The sequence below is a fragment of the Cebus imitator genome, unplaced genomic scaffold, assembly GCF_001604975.1.
Source record: "Cebus imitator isolate Cc_AM_T3 unplaced genomic scaffold, Cebus_imitator-1.0 Scaffold43, whole genome shotgun sequence".
Lineage (NCBI taxonomy): Eukaryota > Metazoa > Chordata > Mammalia > Primates > Cebidae > Cebus > Cebus imitator.
In genome coordinates, this window is record NW_016107358.1 from 2,242,328 (window position 1) to 2,261,758 (window position 19,431).

Below are 19,431 nucleotides of genomic sequence, written 5' to 3' on the forward strand. Positions count from 1 at the left end.
CAATTAAAGTGCAGTCATAAATACGTACAGCAAAATGAATTTCATTAAAGGACTCTTGATGCTCCTTACAAGGGCCTGATAATTAATCCCAGGCAATTACCAGAACTTGACCTCTTTTAGAATCACAGAAGGTCAAAGCTGGCAGCATCTTTAGAGCTAATCTGTGCAGCCATCTTTGCTCCCTCCCCACCCCCCACCCTTTTAATAGATGAGTAAAATGAGATTCACGGGAAAGAATGACTTTTACAAGTCATGTTGTGCATTACTAAATATCTCAGGAGGTCTAGAACTACCTTATTTTAATCTGGTTTAATTATTTGTTTGGTCTCACAGACAAAAGTGTTAGTTATATAAGCCTTTGCTTCTGATTCTGAGTAGCAGGCCACTTAAGTGGATATTGGTCAATATTGGGCAAAATTCAGATCAATTTTAAAACAAATTTGGAAATGAAAATGGTGGCATTGGTAATTGTCAATTGCATGGGCTTCAGGTGAAATTTTGTAGACCTAAATACTTTCCCGGTTCCTATCAGGGAGGTGATGATCATAGAGATTGAATCCCAAGTGGAGTCCTGGTCTTTATCTTGGTGAAACCAAATCTGATACATTGCAATTTTGAATTCACAGCCTTTTGTTACCATGTAAATAACAATTCCTTAAATCAAAACATCTTATTTTATTGTCCCAACGTGTGGTAAAACTCTACTTCATAACTGACTTAGGCTTCCTCACAGCACAGCATCATTGCATTATCCTCACTGTCAAGATGGAAAGCAAAACCAAGTCTAGGAAACACTTTGGTTACCCAAGTAGAGTATTGGAAAGTATTTTTTTTTTTTAAAAAGGTGGTTAAAATGATTTGCCGCAGCCTGTTTAGTTTTACTAGACACACTGCAAAGATACTTAGATAGACGTAGTCTCCTACATGTTAATCCATATCACCATATTCACATTCATCCATATCACTGAAACCTTAGTTTTGTAATATATCCAGAAGACTGTCATATTGCTATAAGAAGTAACAGGAAATAATACATTTTAGCAAACTCAAACATTATTTTAATAAATATACATAAATAAGGCATTTAAAAATGGTGAGGTATAGGGCGTGTTGGGTTTATTTTGGGTTTGTGTGTGTGGGATAGGTTATGAAATATCACAAATTTTGATATGAAATAACAAGTAGAATATATTCCTTCCAGAAGGGCTCATCACCCTTCTCTCACTCTGATCTTTTCTTTTTTTTTTTGCATTTTCAAGACCCCCAATTCAGTTGGTGGTATTGCTGCCTATTCATGAATAGGCATGATACATTATTTTGTAACCATTTTCAAGTTCTTTCACACTTGATCTTCTCAACAAGACTTACTGTAAGGTCCTGAAAAATATGAGCATGTTTGCAATTTTATCCAGAATCTCTGCAGCCAAAAGTGTTCAGTTAATGCACGTGTTTGAATATGGTGATATGGATTAACATGTAGGAGACACAAACACAATCCAACAAAAACATTAATCAAATCCAAGATGTATGTCTCTGCTTCAAACACCAGGCAACAATAAAAGCATTCAAAAGGCTCCAGCAAATGGGAGGCTAAGGGAAGGGTAAAATCATTTGCTCTCCTGCCCCACCTCTTTTTTTCAAATTGCATTTTAGGTTTTGGGGTACATGTGAAGAACATGCAAGATTGTTGCATAGGTACACACATGGCAGTATGTTTTGCTGCCTTCCTCCCCATTACCTATATCGGGCATTTCTCCCCATGCTATCCCTCCCCAACTCCCTACCCCCCACTGTCCCTCCCCTATTTCCCCCCAACAGACCCCAGTGTGTGATGCACCCCTCCCTGTGTCCATGTGTTCTCATTGTTCAACACCCACCTATGAGTGAGAACATGCGGTGTTTGATTTTCTGTTCTTGTGTCAGTTTGCTGAGAATGATGGTTTCCAGGTTCATCCATGTCCCGGCAAAGGACACGAACTCCTTGTTTTTTATGGCTGCATAGTATTCCATGTTGTATATGTGCCACATTTTCCCTGTCCAGTCTGTCATCAATGCTGCCCCACCTCTTATGCTGCAGAGGTGGGGCAGGAGAGCAAATGATTTCCCCTTCATTGAGCTTCTAAGAAGACTTTGTTCCCCATAACTTTTCTATATATTAATCTCCCTGTAGTTTAAAACAAAATAGACAAAAAAGAATAAGAGCCTTCAACTCATATACGTCCCCATGAGATTTCCTTGGTTGTCTGAAGAAGTCTCCAGAAAATACCTACTAGAGTTAACACAGACAGGATATACCTAGCAAACAAAATGCTGCCACCTTCTGGTAAAATCATACAGAATATTTTCTCCCCGTCACTTGTGCACACACACACGCGTGCGCACGCACACACACACGCACACATTATTCTAGTAACAATAACATTTATATCATGCTTTATAGCTAGCACTTTCACGTGCATTATCTCATTTAATGCTCACCAAATCCTTATGAGGTAGCTTTTATTACTCACATTTGACAGAAAAAGAAACTGAGGTTTTCAGAGGGTATGTCACTCCAGAAGGTCACACAGGGATTGGCAGATGCATACTTAAACCTTAACACAAGTGAACATACATTATGTTTTAACACAAACAAAGAGTGAACCATTATTTCATGCACTGACAAATACTGAACATGCCGGTCATGCACTCAGCAGAAATGTGTGGAGTCTTTTGTCTGATCGCATCATATCATATCACAGCTTTGTGTTATAGTTTGTGACTAACATGTAACTCTCTTTCTGGGTCTGCAGAGTGCAACAGGGTCCTCCTGCACTGAATTTTAGGAGATGGGGATGGAGTGGGGGCAGAGCAAATCCTCCTCTGTCACCCTTGAACCAGGAAAGATACACATTCCACTCTTTTATCCTTAACATTTCCTCAGTAATCTTAAAATGCAAATTGGTGGCCTTTTAATAATTCAAAATTCACAGTACTGAATCCTATATCCAGCTTCACCTCCCGTGACTTGCCCTATGCACCCTATCTCACCCATGTCCCCTGGTCATTCTTTTTCAGATGTCAGGTATTTTTAGCAGCTTTTCCATTTGACTCTGCTTAGCAATATCCTATTCATCCTTAAATGCTACCTCCTCAAATAATGCTTCCCCCATCTCTTTAATGCATATTCAGTGCCTTCCCAGCCATAGTGAGGCTTATTTCCTTCGGTTTTCATGGTAGCTTATTGTTTTCCTTTCTATGAGTCTGTCTCACTGGTGTGTCCACCCAGAAGGCAGAGAACGATCCTCATTAATTTCTATAACCCCCAACAAAACTCTGCATAAGTGTTCAGTAAATATTTGACTGTTAGTGAATTCTCATAGAAAAGCCTATGAAGCACCACTTGATGATAAGAGCTAGCATAAATCTTTTACTAAAATGGAAAGCATAAGGGAGCTGTGTGACCACGGTCATTACTCATAAAATCGAGGAGATACCAGCAAAAGTAGGAATCCCACCTCCATTCTCACATTTGTTCTTCTCTGCGCAGTAGCAAGAATTTTTAGAAAGATGTTTCTAAATTTCCTTCCCTCCCCATCCTTAGCTGTGCACCAAATTGTCAAATTCCTGCCAAGAGAAAGCGTTCTTCTTAGGGTTCCCTGTTGGATTGACAGTATTTGCAATCAGAGTATTGATCTCCAAGAAGGCTTTACTGGTCCTGTGCCTATACAATGCTGGCTGTAGGATAATACTCATGTAAATATTCTAGTGCTATTCTAGCCTTGTTATAAGATTTCTCTCTCCCTTTTTTTTCCCGAGACTGAGTTTCCCTCTTGTTGCCCAGGCTGGAGTGCAATGGCGCCATCTTGACTCACTGCAACCTCCACCTTCTGGGTTCAAGCGATTCTCCTGCTTCAGCCTCCCAAATAGCTGGGATTACAAGGTCCCACCACCATGCCCTGCTACTTTTTGTATTTTTAGTAGAGATGGATTTCACTATGTTGGTAAGGCTGCTCTCGAACTCCTGACCTCAGTTGATCCACCCACCTTGGCCTCCCAAAGTGCTGGGATTACAGGCCTGAGTCACCCAACCTGGCCTTCTCTCTCACTTTTATGTAGAAGTAATTTATAACTCAGAAAAGTTGCAGAAGTAGTACAAAGAATTCCCATAGTTTATTCCCATTAATTTATATTGTAGTCTTTTTGGAGGGCATTTTGCATCTAAAAAATGATTTACCAACATACAAGGATATTAAAAGCATTACTTATGATAGCGAAAATTGGGAATGGCCTAAATATTTCAAAAAAGAGGATTAGCTACATAATTATATCAAAATGATGAATCTTCAGCCATTAAAAATAAAATTATTTAAAAATATTTACAAGGAAACGCTCAATATATTATTTTCCTGGTGCTGCCATAATAAAATACCACAGACAATGTGACATAAACAACAAAAATTTATTTATCACAGTTCTGGAGAATGGAAGTCCAAGATCGAGGTACCAGCAGCGTTGCTGTCTCCTGAGGCCTCTCTCCTTGGCTTGCAAATGGCTTCCTTCTTGCTGTGTTTTCCCATGGTCTTTTCCCTGTGTGTGTACATTCTTATCGTCTCTCCCTTTTCTTATAAGGGCGCCAGTCATATTGGAGGACGGCTTCACCCTTACGACCTCATTTAACTGCAGTAAGCACTTCCTCTGCCTCCCAGGTTCAAGCGCTCTCCTGGCTCAGCCAGGATTACAGGCATGCTCCACCACACCCAGCTAATTTTTTTGTATTTTAAGTAGAGACGGGGTTTCTCCATGTTGGTCAGGCTGGTCTCAAACTCCCGACCTCAGGTGATCCACCCACCTCGGCCTTCCAAAGTGCTGGGATTACAGGCGTAAGCCACTGTGCCTGGCCACTGCAATTACCTCCTTAAAGGCCCTTTCTCCAAATGCAGTCATATTGGGAGTTAGGACTTCCACATAGGAATTTGGAGGGAACATAATTCAGTCCATACCACTCGAGATACTTAAGTGAAAAATGTATGTCATAAAAGCCATCTTTATAATGTGACTTCGATTTTTCAAAAACATACACACGTATACAGAAGACAAATAGTGTGGGAGTTTACATGTCGAAATTTTAACAGTTGCTATTTCTGAATTGTGAGATTATGAGCCATATTAATTTACTTTCTACTTTATTGCATTTTCCAGTTTTCCATAATAAACTACTATTACTCCTATAGTTAGAAAAGAATAGATTATAAGTAGCACAAAATACTTTTTAAAAAGCTTATAAGTTCTTTCAAATATATTAATATATTTGATCGCTACCACAATGCTATGAAGCAGGAACAGGAATAATGTTTTTGAATTCATAGATACAAAATTGAGGCTTAGGAGAATTAAGTCATATGACCAAATAGCCTAATAATCAGAATAGGTCTTCTGAGTATTAATCCAATCTTTTCATTATACCACAATTCTTTAAAATACCTTCCTTCAGGCTGGGTGTGGTAGCTCACACCTGTAATCCCAGCACCTTGGCAGGCCAAGGGTAGATGATCGCTTGAGTGCAGAAGTTTGAGATTAACCTGGGTAACATGGCAAAACCCTGTCTCTACAAAAAATAAAACAATTAGCCAGTCATGGTAGTGCACACCTGTAGTCTCAGCTACTTAGGAGGCTAAGGTGGGAGGATCACTTGAGCCTGGGTGGTTGAGGCTGCAGTAAGCCATGATCATTGCCACTGCACTCCAGTCTGGGCAATAGAGCGAGGCCCTATCTCAAAAATAAATAAATATTAAAATGTCTTCCTTTAATAATGAATTATTATTAAATTAGAATGCTCTTTAATTATCCCCAACAATGTATTAATGATATATATGAAAGTAGAAGACTTCATAATAATAACAACAGCAGCAGTAGTATGTTTCATGGAGATCATTTAAGCTTAGTTTCAAATTAAAAGATTTGGGATAAAAACAAATATAAATATATAGTAACTTGTTCCTCAGAGAGCTAAAAACAGACCTAGCAATCCCATTACTAGGTATATACCCAAAGGAATGTAAGTCATGCTATTATAAAGACACATGCATATGTATGTTCATTGCAGCACTATTTACTACAGCAAAGACATGGAATCAACCTGAATGTCCTTCAATGGTAGACTGGATAAAGAAAATGTGGTGCATACACACCATGGAATACTATGCAGCCGTACAAAGGAGGCCACTATCCTTAGCAAACTAACATAGGAACAGAAAATTAAATGTTGCACATTCTCACTTAGAAGTGGGAACTAAATGATGAGAATACATGGACACACAGAGGGGAACCACAGACACTGGGGCCTACCGGAGGGTGGAGGATAGGAGGAGGGAGAGGATCAGGAAAAATGACTAATGGGTACTAGGCTTAACACCTGGGTGACAAAATAATCCGTACAACAATCCCTGTGACACGAGTTCACCTATATAGCAAACCTGCACGTGTACTCCCGAACTTAAAAGTTAAAAAAAGAAATGTAAGTTTCATACAAAAATCAATCAATAAATAGTAACCTGGGATGAAAATTGTCCTGAATTTTTTACCGTACAGTATGTTCTTACTGTTGTACGTTTATGAAGACGAAGCATGGAGACTCCTTTACGAGACTCTACTGGGTATGTCAATAGATATGCCTGCCTATGAGAATGCATGCATGGACCACTCTAGGCAAAGGCTCCTCATCTGGAGGAGGGAAAGGAGAATTGGGGAGACAAGAAATTATTAGCAAGAGTTCCAGAAATCTTGAGGTATAAATATTTTATCATTCCAGGAATATAAAAAATGTAGCCACAGCTATGTATGTGTGTGTTGCGGGGTGGGTCATGGTTCTGAATATATGAGGTGTTCTTTAGTTGAAAAAGTTGGGTATTATTGCTATAGGTCAATAATATTAAAAATCCCATTTAAGATATGTTCTTTTCTACTCTCCATTCCTATTATAAAACCAACCATCCCAACAATCACAATGTAAATGGATATTTTCTGAGGTGAATTCAGTTTTCTAGTTGTGAGTGAGTTGAACTCAACCAGCTTCTACTTGCAAGATAAACTGCAACTGCTTTGGGCCTCACTCTGGGAAAGCAAAGATCAGGTAGAATAAAGAACTCTAAGGCCGGGCGCAGTGGCTCAAGCCTGTAATCCCAGCACTTTGGGAGGCCGAGGCGGGTGGATCACGAGGTCAAGAGATCGAGACCATCCTGGTCAACATGGTGAAACCCCGTCTCTACTAAAAATACAAAAACTTTAGCTGGGCATGGTGGTGCGTGCCTGTAATCCCAGCTACGGAGGAGGCTGAGGCAGGAGAATTGCCTGAACCCAGGAGGCGGAGGTTGCGGTGAGCCGAGATCGCGCCATTGCACTCCAGCCTGGGTAACAAGAGCGAAACTCCGTCTCAAAAAAAAAAAAAAAAAAAGAATAAAGAACTCTATAGAGAAGTAGCCAGAGAGACTCTTCTTCAAGAAGCAATGTCTGTTTAGCACCTATCACAGACCCTGGATTATATGTGTTGGAAGTCTTTTTTACCTGTGGCTTTTGGATAGAGCTTTGGGGCCAGTCATCAACATCTGTGTCAGTGGTCACAGCCTCTTTGCTCTGTGCTAACTAACTTCATCCAGCACTCTTGTGATTTGTGAAATGACAGACAACTGGACTAAAAGGAATGACAAACTATATTTCAAGACTTTCAAAAAGGCTCTGTAGTTGGATGCCGACTGCCTGAGGCAAGTGGCTGGGCACTCCCTTCCGAGGAGGATCCTGAATAACTCTCAGGCCTGATCTGGGTGAGAGATGAAAGGGTGACCTGAGGGTTAAAATCTCCACCGCCTGCTGCAAATCCCCTGTTATCTAATCTGTCCAGCAGCACAAGCTTTCTGTAAAGAAAGCGTTATTTTACAGCTGGCCCTTTAACGAACGGGAAATAACAAATGTTAGAATATGTACTAAGTAGTTGTCCTGAGATAATGCTGCCTGAATAAATTCTATAGTTTTTTTTTAATGAAAAAAATCTTCAAAAGGACAGATTAATATCTCAGAAGCCCACCTGGACTGTGTACATGAGGCATTGCATTGCATTAGGGAATATTGTCTGGATTCTTAAAGAAACACACAGACACACATAGACAGAAAGAGAGAGAGAGAGAACACAATATGCCTAAAGTTCTGTACATGGCCTAGTTGCCTCTAACCAAAAGTCTGCCTCAGATAATTGGTGATGGTTAATATTGAGTGTCAATTGGATTGTATTGAAGGACACAAAATATTGTTTCTGGGTGTATCTGTGAGGGTGTTGGCAAAGGAGATTAACATTTGAGTCAGTGGACTGGGAGAGGCAGCCCCACCCTCACTCTGGTGGGCACCATCTAATCAGCTGGCTAGAATAGAGCAGGCAGAAGTTGGAAGGACTAGACTTACTGAGTCTTCCAGCCTTCATTTTTTTCCCATGCTGGGTGTTTCCTGCCCTTGAACTTCAGGCTCCAAGTTCTTCAGCATCTGGACTCTTGGATTTACACCAGTGATTTTTCCAGAGGCCCTCGGGCCTTTGGACACACATTGAAGGCTGCACTTTCAGCTTTCCTACTTTTGAGGTTTTGGAACTCAGACTGGCTTCCTTGTTCCTCAGCTTGCAGATGGCCTATTGTGGGACTTCACTTTGTGATTGTATGAGCCAATAGTCCTTAATAAACTCCCCTTCATATATACATTTGTCCTCTTAATTCTGTCCCTCTGGAGAACCCTAACACAATTGGTGTCTCTGCAATATTTGCGCAAATTTGAGTAAGTCTTTCTCTGGGCTGTATTATTCTCATTTGTAAAACAAAACAAAACAAATAGCCAGCAAGAAAAGAAAGGATTTGGGTGAGTTGGCAAATCTTTGGCATACCATCATTCCTCATTCTTGCACCCATAAATAACAGTCATAATTGATGGATTATGGCATTTTCCACCAACCGCATGCAGCCTCAGAATTCCCAACAGCAATTGGTTTGAATTAGGATGTGAGAGGAAACATATTTGCTCTACTTACAATTGAGTGATATCTATGGTCCTTTTCATCCGGAGTCTCAGAAGGCTGAGTGGAGTGGCTTATGGTGGTACCTCTGGCACAGCACAGCATAACTGGCATCAACAGGATGTAGTGACAACAGCTACGCCAAGTTATTTGGGAGAAAATATTGAATCTCAGAGGTGACATATGTATTACTCATAAGAAGAAGAAGCCGCTGACTAAATGGTGCCCACCCAGGTTGAGGGTGGGTCTGCTTCTCCCAGTCCACTCACAGAAGTGAGTGCACAGCAGATCCAGAACCTGAGCAGAAGAGGAAAACAGAAAGGCGCTACAATGGAAACAATGTTTATTGGTGTACATCCCCAGTGAACTCCCAAAATTCTGGGGAGGTGGGGATTTGAAGAGACTGCAATAGCAGGAAAGGGTAGAGTTAGAGGATTTTTTTTTTTAAACTCTGTTAGTTTTATCCCTCCCCCTTTCTAAATCTAGGGTGACGTAGCCTGATAAAAAAGATTGCATTTATATGACTAGTTGTATAATTACTAACATAAGAATCACAGCAAAAAAATGTTTTTTAGACAAAGTCTTGGTATGTTGCCCAGGCTGGAGTGCAGTGATCATTCTCATTTACAGGTGTGATCATAGCCGCACATTTTTCAGTTCAAGTGATCCTCCTGCTTCAGACTCCTAAGTAGTTGGGACTATAGGCACACACCACCATGCCTGACTTGCAGAACGGATTTCTTAAATAGAATTTTAAGATCTGGAGAAGATCCTAGAGATCATCTAGTCTATTTCCCAAATACTTAAACTTGGACCAGATCCATGCTGGCTTCATCAGATAACTTGAGAGCTTGTTAACAATCTGATTCCTGAACCGAGTTCCCCAAAATTCTGCTTCAGTAGGTTTGGCATAGTTTTAACAAGTACACCAGGTAATGGCAGTGATCATTCAGGTTTGAAGATCTAGTCATACTTCATCATTAAAAAAATTATGCTCAGGCAAAATAACACTTCTTCATTTTTAAGATGAGAAAAGCTAAGTAAAATTAGAAAAAAAACAACTTTCCCAATATCACATAGAAATTCAGTGACAAATTTAGAAATAGAATCTAGGTTGTCTGACTGCTAGTCCCATGCCAAGGGGCAGGATAATTTTTCTGGCATTTCTTGAAACAAATGGTCAGTCATGCCAGTGTGCCCTGTATTTTAATAATGCCAGTAATACCAGTGTGGAACAGATTACCTTAGAAGATAGCAGAGATGGTAAATTATAGGACAAATGCTACCTAGAAGAAAATCTGTAGATAAATCCATCAGATGGGTAGTTAGACTTTACCTTCCAATTTTATATAAATCTATTCTTTGCAACTCATTTGTTAGAAGGTTGTGAAAAATTGAGGCCATATTTTTTTAAACACAAAAGTTTAGTTCCTAATTATGAAAGGGAAGCTGGACAAGGATAGATGACCTATGGCAGTAATTTGATCCTCTAGAAAACTCACTCTTTAACTCCTCACCAACTCACACCTCGTGGTTACTGCATCAGCTCTCTAACTGGTAACTGTCCCACTGACATATCCCCATAACACATTCCACACACTGTTGCCAGAAAGATCTTCCAAGTGCACTGATTCCATCTCGTTATTCTGCTGCAAAATCTTTAGCAACTCCCAATTGGGCAAAAGTCTAACCATCACATTGGCAGTCAAAACCTTTTTATAATGTGACTCTTATCCTAGCTCTTAAAATTTTTCTCCTGGTATGCTCAGCATCCACCCTGTTTGAATCTAAATAGCTTTTTACATTGTTCCTACTTTTAATGACAACATATCTTCAAATTGCTTCACAAATGCTATTTACCTTAAACAGTTCACCTCATATTACTCATTCATTAAGAAATATTTACTGTTCACGAACTACATGCTATGTGCTGGAGATTCTTAGGAGAATAATTCAGATATGATCTATACCCTACAATCTGGTGGAATAGCATGGCATTAAATAGCTAATTACCAATGATGTAAGGAGTGTTTCAAAAAGAAAGTAGGGGCTGGTGCAGTGGCTCACGCCTGTAATCCCAGCACTTTGGGAGGCTGAGGCAGGTGGATCATAAGATCAGGAGATCGAGACCATCCTGGCTAACGCAATCAAGCCCTGTCTTTACTAAACACACACACACACACACACACACACACACACACACACACACACAATATTAGCCTGGCCTGGTGGTGCATGCCTGTAGTCCCAGCTACGTGGGAGGCTAAGGCAGGAGAATTGCTTGAATCCAAGAGGTGGAGGTTGCAATTAGCTGAGAATGTGCCATTGCACTCCAGCCTGGAGACAGAGCAAGACTCCATCAAAACAAAAACAAAAACAAAAAAACACCAAAAAACAGTACATTTAACAGGGAGACGACGTGCCGTAATACACGAGTTTTTATCTCAGGGCAACTGTGACCTCAGCACTTACGAAATCTTTTCTGTTCTTGCTGTCTACATATTTTTGCATATAGATACACACTTATTTGTTATTTAACTATTTCCTTTGTGTTTATTTTGTATCCCCACTTAGATTGAAACCTCTTATAGGACAGTATCATATCTTAAATGCTTTCTATAGCCAGTTAATTATTAATGTAGTCTAAATAGTTAGGCACACAAAATGCTCATTAAAGGCAGCATTTCATTTTGCATGACAACTTCAAGGTGCTTTTACTTCTATAGTTTTGTTTGATCCTCCTGTTAATCTTATGAATTAGATACTGTGATCCCTGACTTACAGATAAGAAAACAGAAGCTCAGAGAATCTGAGTGACTTGTCTAAGACCAAACAACTAATAATTTATGGAGTCTGAACAAAAACCCAGAGACTTTCCTTCTTATTTAAAACTTTTTCCAGTGTAACATGAATAAAAATAACACGTAACAAGTGGATGAATAAATGAATGACTCTCCTATAATTTCTCACCATTCTTCTTCCTCTTTCCATTCCTTTTTCTGCCTTACTTTTATGCTCATCCATCTGCTTTGTATTCTTTCTTTGTCTCTAATCACGCCTCCAGCTTGTTAGTGACAACTCATTTCTGGGTATCATCAGTTGTTTTTTAAGAGGTTCAGTAGCAAAGAGGCTGTTGACCCCATCTGGCTGGCATTCTGTAGGCAGTTGTCCTAAGAAAGATTTCCCAGAAAAAGACCCTGAAAAAAGGATGTATGTGTGTGTGTGTGTGTGTGTGTGTGTGTGTGTGTGTGAGTTATTAAGAAAGTGCTCCCAGAAGAATCCAGTAAGGTGGTGAGGGAAACAGGACATGGAATGCAAAGAAGCCCAGCAATTTTTTGCAAAGCTCCAGTTTCAGTTTGATTCCATAGGGTGTGCTGGAATGTAAAGTACACGTCAGCCTATCCCCACTGAGGCAAGGGAGCTGGGCTTTCATACTTCTTCACTAGTCTGTCATTGGCTAAAGGCAACCCCTAGAGGATATAAATCCCAGATATTCAGCTTTCTGCACAGGGAAACAAAACTCTTCTGAAGAGGGTCATGGCTGTGAGCCTTTAAAGCCAAAAGCCCACTGGAATTGGAGGAAGAATATGCTGAGATAGTAAACAGCAAAAAGAAACAAAAATCCAAGGGGTATCTGGCCAGAGCACCAACAATGTCTGCTAGGTCTAGGAACAATAACGTAAGAGTTTGTCACATTTTAGAGCATCACAAATTCATTGAAAGATCTAATGCATGCATTAGATGCTTATATCGGACATTTGCAAATATTTAGAGCTGGCCAGTCTTCATAGGTCCCCAGTGTCTCTCAGAGGCTTCAATGAAGCTGTTCTACCTTAAAACGAACTTTCCAGGCCTCCCTTTCTAAGACTCTGCTCTCCAAGAAAATGTCATACACTAAGCTGCATAATCTCACACTGCTTCATTACTCTAATAGTTACAGAGCAGAAGGAGAAGGCATTTTTTTCCAGCCTGCCTGGTTCTAAGGTGGAGTAACACTGCCATGTGACCTCAGGAAAATCTCAGTCCTATTAGCTAGAATGACATAAGGATAATGAATAATAACCTCCTTTAGCTGAGAAGTATCCCTTGGGAGAGAAGGCACTTAGACTGGAGACCCAGAGGATATAGATTGCTGTTCTCCATGGAAAGTAGGGTGTAAACACAGAAAATCGAAACCAAGCCTGTGGGCTTTGCTGGCACATATGAGGCAGCTTTTCACCAGCCATGTCTCTGTGGCTCACTTACGGACTCTCTGGGCTCCACATCTATTATAATAAAAGAGGCAACTTTTTCTTTTTTCCTTATTGTGGAGAGGTCCATTGAGTTTTGTCTTGACGGGCCAGGCACAACATGACAGATGGGGGCTGAAGTCACAATCCCCCTCCCCCAAACCATCAGAATTACTCTATTGCCCTCCCTTCCAATGTTGGAGGACGAGACCTTGTTATTAGGCTGCGGCATTGAGGAAATGTCGAGCCTCACCTGATTGGAATCTTGATGGCAATAAAGAAAAGACTATACATTGTCATCTGTATTTGAATCTCTAGGCTTGTCTCTAATTGATTATTTATTCTTTAATTTTATATTGAAATATTTAAGTTTATATTGTTTCCACTATCATAAAAACTATATATAAAATTTAAAAATCTGGTTATAAAACAGAATGCAGAATATGGTCTCATTTATGAAGAAATATGTGTTTGAGTATGGTTGTATATTCATTAGAAGTCTGGAAGTATTCCAGTAGCTTGTTACAAGTGGTTACCCTTTGGGAGTGGGGAAGGAGATGAGATCATATAAAGATTTTTACATTCTCTGCATGGTTTGGATATTTAACAACAAAGAAAAGAAATATGATAATATTTTTTATAAAAAATTATTATTAAACAAGATTCTCAAAGTATATCTTTATTCTTTTTATTTAAGCAACTATTTTCATCTTTTCTTGGCTTATTTTAAATCTTTCCACATAGAGCCATTATAATAATTATAGCACACGTATAATAATTTTTATTTGACATTTTCGCTTAATGCTACTTCATTTACACTTTCCTAAGAACATAGTCGGCAAATTTTTGTTAATGGATGCCTAATTGTCCATTGATTCAATGTCTATTTTTATGACACAGTTTTCTTCGAAAAGTATACTGTTACTTTTTGCCAATAAAATATAAAAAGGGTAGCTAATGGGAGGGAAATTCTCAAATCTCAAGCAGGACCCTCTGACTTACCATCAGAGAAAGAAGAGCTAGGTCATTTGGAAAGCTACCCTTGGCTTGTTTCAAGCACATACTTCCTGGTTTTTGGTAGACATTTACTGGACGCCTACATACCAAACCAGTGTTATACTTTGTATTTAATCTATGTTTCCTGAATTGTAGCATTATAAGAATTTCTTTTAGAACTCTGATCTGTGAAGGTCACCTGAGTCCTGGCAGTCTACCAGCCAGCCGAAAGAAGCAGCCTGAATTTGAAGACCAGCCGGCATCCTGTCTTACCATGTCAACCATGTAAGTCAAAGAGGAGATAAGAGTACAGTTCTCCAAAGGGTGGGGGCAAGATGGACATCAAGCATTATCCTCTTGTGGCCATAGAAAGGTTCTTCCCAGGACCAGGCCTCTGGGCTTGTAGAAGAACTTCCATATTCTCTTATCTCTGCAATGCCCACCTTAACTTTCCTCTGCAACCAGTGCTCAGGAGTATATGATAAATTTCTCTTCCCTCCCTTGGATTTTTTTCCCCTTTGGCTCCAAACTTAAGCAAAATATGAACATAGAGATATAGACTATTGATCCTACAAGCCATTCCCTTCAATTTATATGAGATAGGGTCAAAGAGAAAATATAATTTGCTCAAGGGCATATAGCATCCACCAGCCCTGTGAATGATGGAGGTGTGAGAACCTCCTAAAACATGTGGCTGTGTGTGGCTATCCATGTTTTCTTGTTAATATGTATCTCCATTTTTACATTTCCATCTCTGGCCTGTGTTCATGAAGATTTTCTGGTATCCTTAGCTGGAAGTTAATTCTCTATCAAACAAAACCCATCTGTGCTCCTTTCATGATACTTACCATTTTTTGTTGTGTTATGATTATTCTTGCATTTGTATAATCTTTATGCTTAGATCCCAAGTTCTTTGGGGGAAATAGTTCATATTCTTACGTATACATTTCCTAGAGAGCATAATAAAATAACTTGTTTAGTTAATGATGGTTGAAGGAAAGTGCATAGCTTTTCTTCCTGAAGGATTCACAATACTTTTTGGTAGAACAGAATGATATAAAGCCTTAGGAAATTGGTCTGTCTTATTACTTTAGTAAAGGCTTTGGAGTCTCAAAGACCTATGCTGAAATGACAGCTCCACATTTAGTTGCCACATTGCCTCAGGCAAGTTACTGAACTCTATGAGCTTCAATGACCTAATCTGTACACTGGAGGAAGTCATACGTATCTCATGGGATCGTAACTGTTTTAAATGAAGAAATATATGAAATTAGCTCACTTATTTGCATAGAACATGCACTTATTAAATTATACTTATCATTAATTACTGTTAGAGACTGGTAGTATCAGTAACACAATTTGTTGGCAAAGAGCATTAGGCTCAAATGTTTAAATGGAAGGGGGAGAAGAAAGCAAGTGGCTTTTACTCTAATTTACCTGGCATTGCCTATCATGACCAATTCCTTTGATGGCTACCCTGGTCTTGAAATGAACATCTTAATGCTTATTATAGATACCAAAATAATGGTAGGACCAAGAAATAGACTGGCCATTTGGTGGGAAAAACAAATACCTTTTTTCTTCTTGCATTTTTTTTACCACCTAAAATGCATGCAGGCTAGTACACGCTACCATGGACAGAGATGATATGATTTCTCTTGGGTTCATCCAAAATACTTGGAAAACTCTCATAACAGGTCAGTGATAAAAGACAGTGGAATCTTTTTTTTTTTTTTTTTAACTTTTCTCTTCTTTTCTTTCTAAGTGTTAGGAGATGGACTGCCTACTTAGTGATAAATTAGTATGCCCCTCCTCACTCCAGTGTGAGAGGCATACATTTAATCCTAAAAATACAGGCAAAATTACCAAAGTAAAAATGTATTCCCTGGAGAAATGAAGATAAGAATGCAGATGCTTACTGAAGTGCGGTTCCTTGTGGATTTGTGAGGCTGATGGAATACTGATGTTTACGTTAAGAACAGCTTGCAATTGTATTGGAAACAAATGCTTACCATTGCATTACTGAAATGAAGACATATGCAATAAAATTTTTCTGCATTGGAACATACAGATGCATAACAATTATTATCATTGTGAGACTATGACTGCATGATTATGAAATTCCAAGTTTCAATAGAAAATGAGAATAGGAAACATAAACATTTTCATTATTTAAATTGCAATAAACAATTACATTAGATATTAAAAGATGAGAGCAAAAATATTTCAATTAAGCTAGCATAAATGCTACAAAAATCTTCTATATAACAGTTTTTTTCAAAATGATATTGATATTTATGTACAAAAATTTAAATAATCCCAATAAATTGTGAGAACATGAAGGAAAGAAAAGTAGCCAGAAACCTGAGATACTCAAATCCTGACATCCTACAAGATCTCTCCCCCATCTTCTCCACCCTCTCTGATGAGATTTCCAGGGATCTGTAGGCAGAAGACAAGGTCACTTGTTTTATTACAAGGAGTGTTTTATTCCAAACCTCAATGTAATTTTGAGTAATTTTGCTCAAAATTTTGTTTATTCAGACTTGAAATAAAATGAATCTATGGCTTTTTTTTTCTTAGCAGCAGCAAGCTTTTCATGATTGTCAGTGCATACATCGCACTCTATAAACATCTTATAGATAAGGTAAACAATATACAACATTTAAATGTTAATAGTTCTTGTTTTACATAGGTTTAATAGACAATATTGTTTTATTTCACCAAAGTGTTGATACCTGAAGATCAGACTCCGTAATGAATATACCTTGAACTGCCAGTCATGTTTCACATCCACTTGGTTTATTTTAACCTTTTACAACATGAAAATAGAAAATCCTAATGTGGGCAGGCATGGTGGCTCATGCCTATAATCCCAGAGCTTTGGGAGGCTGAGGTGGGTGGGTCACCTGAGCTCAAGAGTTCAAGACCAGCCTGGGCAACATGGCGAAACCCCATCTATATCTAAAAAAATACAAAAATTAGCCAGGCACTGTAGCGCACACCTGTAGTCCTAGCCACTTGGAAGGCTGAGGTATGCGAATCACTCAAACCCGGGAGGCTGAGGGTACAGTGAGCCAAGATTGCGCCACTGTACTCCAACTTGGGTGACAGAGCGACTGTCTCAAAAAAAAAAAAAAAAAGAAAACTCAAAACCCAAAAACCAAAAAATCAAATGTGCAATTGTAAGTCATCAGAAATGGGAGTGTTGGGTGATTTGTCAGATTTTTTTTTTTTTTTTTTTGAGATGGAATCTCGCTCTGTCACCCAGGCTGGAGTGAAAATGATGTGATCTTGGCTCACTGAAACCTCCACCTCCCGGGTTCAAGCGATTCTCTTGCCTCAGCCTCCTGAGTAGCTGGGATTACAGGTGCCCATCACCATGCCCACCTGGTTTTTGTGTTCTTAGTAGAGATGGGGTTTCACCATGTTGTACAGGATGGTCTTGAACTCTAGGGCTCAAGCGATCCACCCGCTTCGCCCTCCCAAAGTGCTGGGATTACAGGTGTGAGCCACTGCACCCACTGACTTGTCAGATAATTATAGACATTGAGATCAGTGAAGAGCCTGAAAAGATGGAGAGAGATTTCATTGAAGGTTACTTCAACATTCTCTCACATACTAATTTGGAATATAATGTCCAAAGCTAGAAGTCTGGATATTTTAACTTGGGAGAAAGCAGGAAATGAATTAATTATCTACTTTCAGTTGCTTTAATTCTTAATATTTATATTTTGCTGTGACATTTGTATGCATTTTTAAAAAGTGCTTAATCGATTATTGATTTCTCTGATGGAAGGAAAAGATTATCACATTCTGAGAAAGATCCAAATTCTAGATGAAAAAGCTGCCTTTACCATAATTCAGTCTTTTAAATATGTTTTGATATATTTTTCTAAACATTAAATATTATATTTTACCTCTAAGATGTTAGATTTAAACTATTCAGATATTGACTGAATCATAGAGATGGTCTTTGCTGATTTTAACAGTGCCATGAAAAAAATCTTTCATTCCATTCTGTGTTCAAGCAATGCAAGCACCTTTCCCCTCAACAGTTAGCCAACTTACATATTGTGACAGTCTTGTACTTGCTGCTTATTTATTTGAACAGCAGGCTGAGAAGGCATACACCCAGGCTCTACAATTGAATCAGAGTCATAGGTTTTATAATTTCTTTCAACACTAAATTAAGATCAGAAGGTATATTGGTGACTTCCAATTGGTGACCTGTTCTCTGAGAATAAACAGTGTGTGGACTGGCATTCAAGAGCAGCCCCCATTATCCCTGTGGCAAAGCTTTCCCTTACTGCACACATAGCTGGTGCACCTTTGCTTCTGACCCCAACATGCCATTTCCAGTTTAACTCTTGTCTCGCTAAAACAGGTGGTACCTAAATGAGAAACCTCTCTCCTGTAGTGTATGTTTTTAAGGCTAAGCAAAATAAGAAGTTATCGGGCACTTTTTCTTATTCAAAGTACATTTGCCAAAAGCTGATCCACACTCTGCATTAAAAAATGCTTTGATCTCACTGTAAAGGGCAGCATGCCTGTCGGATGCCGATTGCTCAATCACGTCCTATGCCATTGGCAGAATGTAACATCAAAAAGGTGCCATTAGATAAGTTTACCAACAACTCATTCTTCTTTCTCTCCTAATAAAATATTATCAATGACGTTGTTTTTGGTTTCACAGACTTTTGGGAAATAGAGTGATTTATGCCTATTTTTGCTCTATGTAATGACAATTACTTATTTTGATGCCTGATTAGTTTAGATGCATGAGTCATATTGTCTCATTTCTCATTTAAATAACAAATTAATTAATTTTCTATGTGAAACATTTTCTTTTTTGCTCATTCCAAAACATTGTGATTGGTTTACCAGGCTGGGCACGGTGGCTCATGCCTGTAATCCCAGAGCTGTTCAAGGCCAAGGCAAGAGGATCACTGGAGACCAGGAGTTTGAGACCAGCCTGGGCAACATATTGAGACACCCGCCTCTACAAAAAAATTGAAAAATTAGCAGGGTGTGGTGGTGCACACTTGTAGTCCCAGGTACTTGGGAGACTGAGGTGAAAGGATCCCTTGATCCTGGAAGGTTGCGGCTGCAGTGAGGTATGATTGTGTGCACTGCACTCTACTCTGGATGACAGAGAGAGATCCTGTCAAAAAAAAA

At 39.1% G+C, this 19,431-nt stretch overlaps 1 long non-coding RNA gene across 1 annotated transcript in view; it reads right to left on the reverse strand.

Annotated features, from left to right (window-relative positions):
• The window catches only part of LOC119470900, a 47,175-nt gene that overhangs the window by 18,035 nt on the left and 9,709 nt on the right, over nt 1-19,431 (reverse strand). The window contains exon 3 of the long non-coding RNA XR_005199878.1: nt 16,618-16,695. This is a non-coding gene — a long non-coding RNA (uncharacterized LOC119470900). The remainder of the gene's footprint in view (nt 1-16,617; nt 16,696-19,431) is intronic.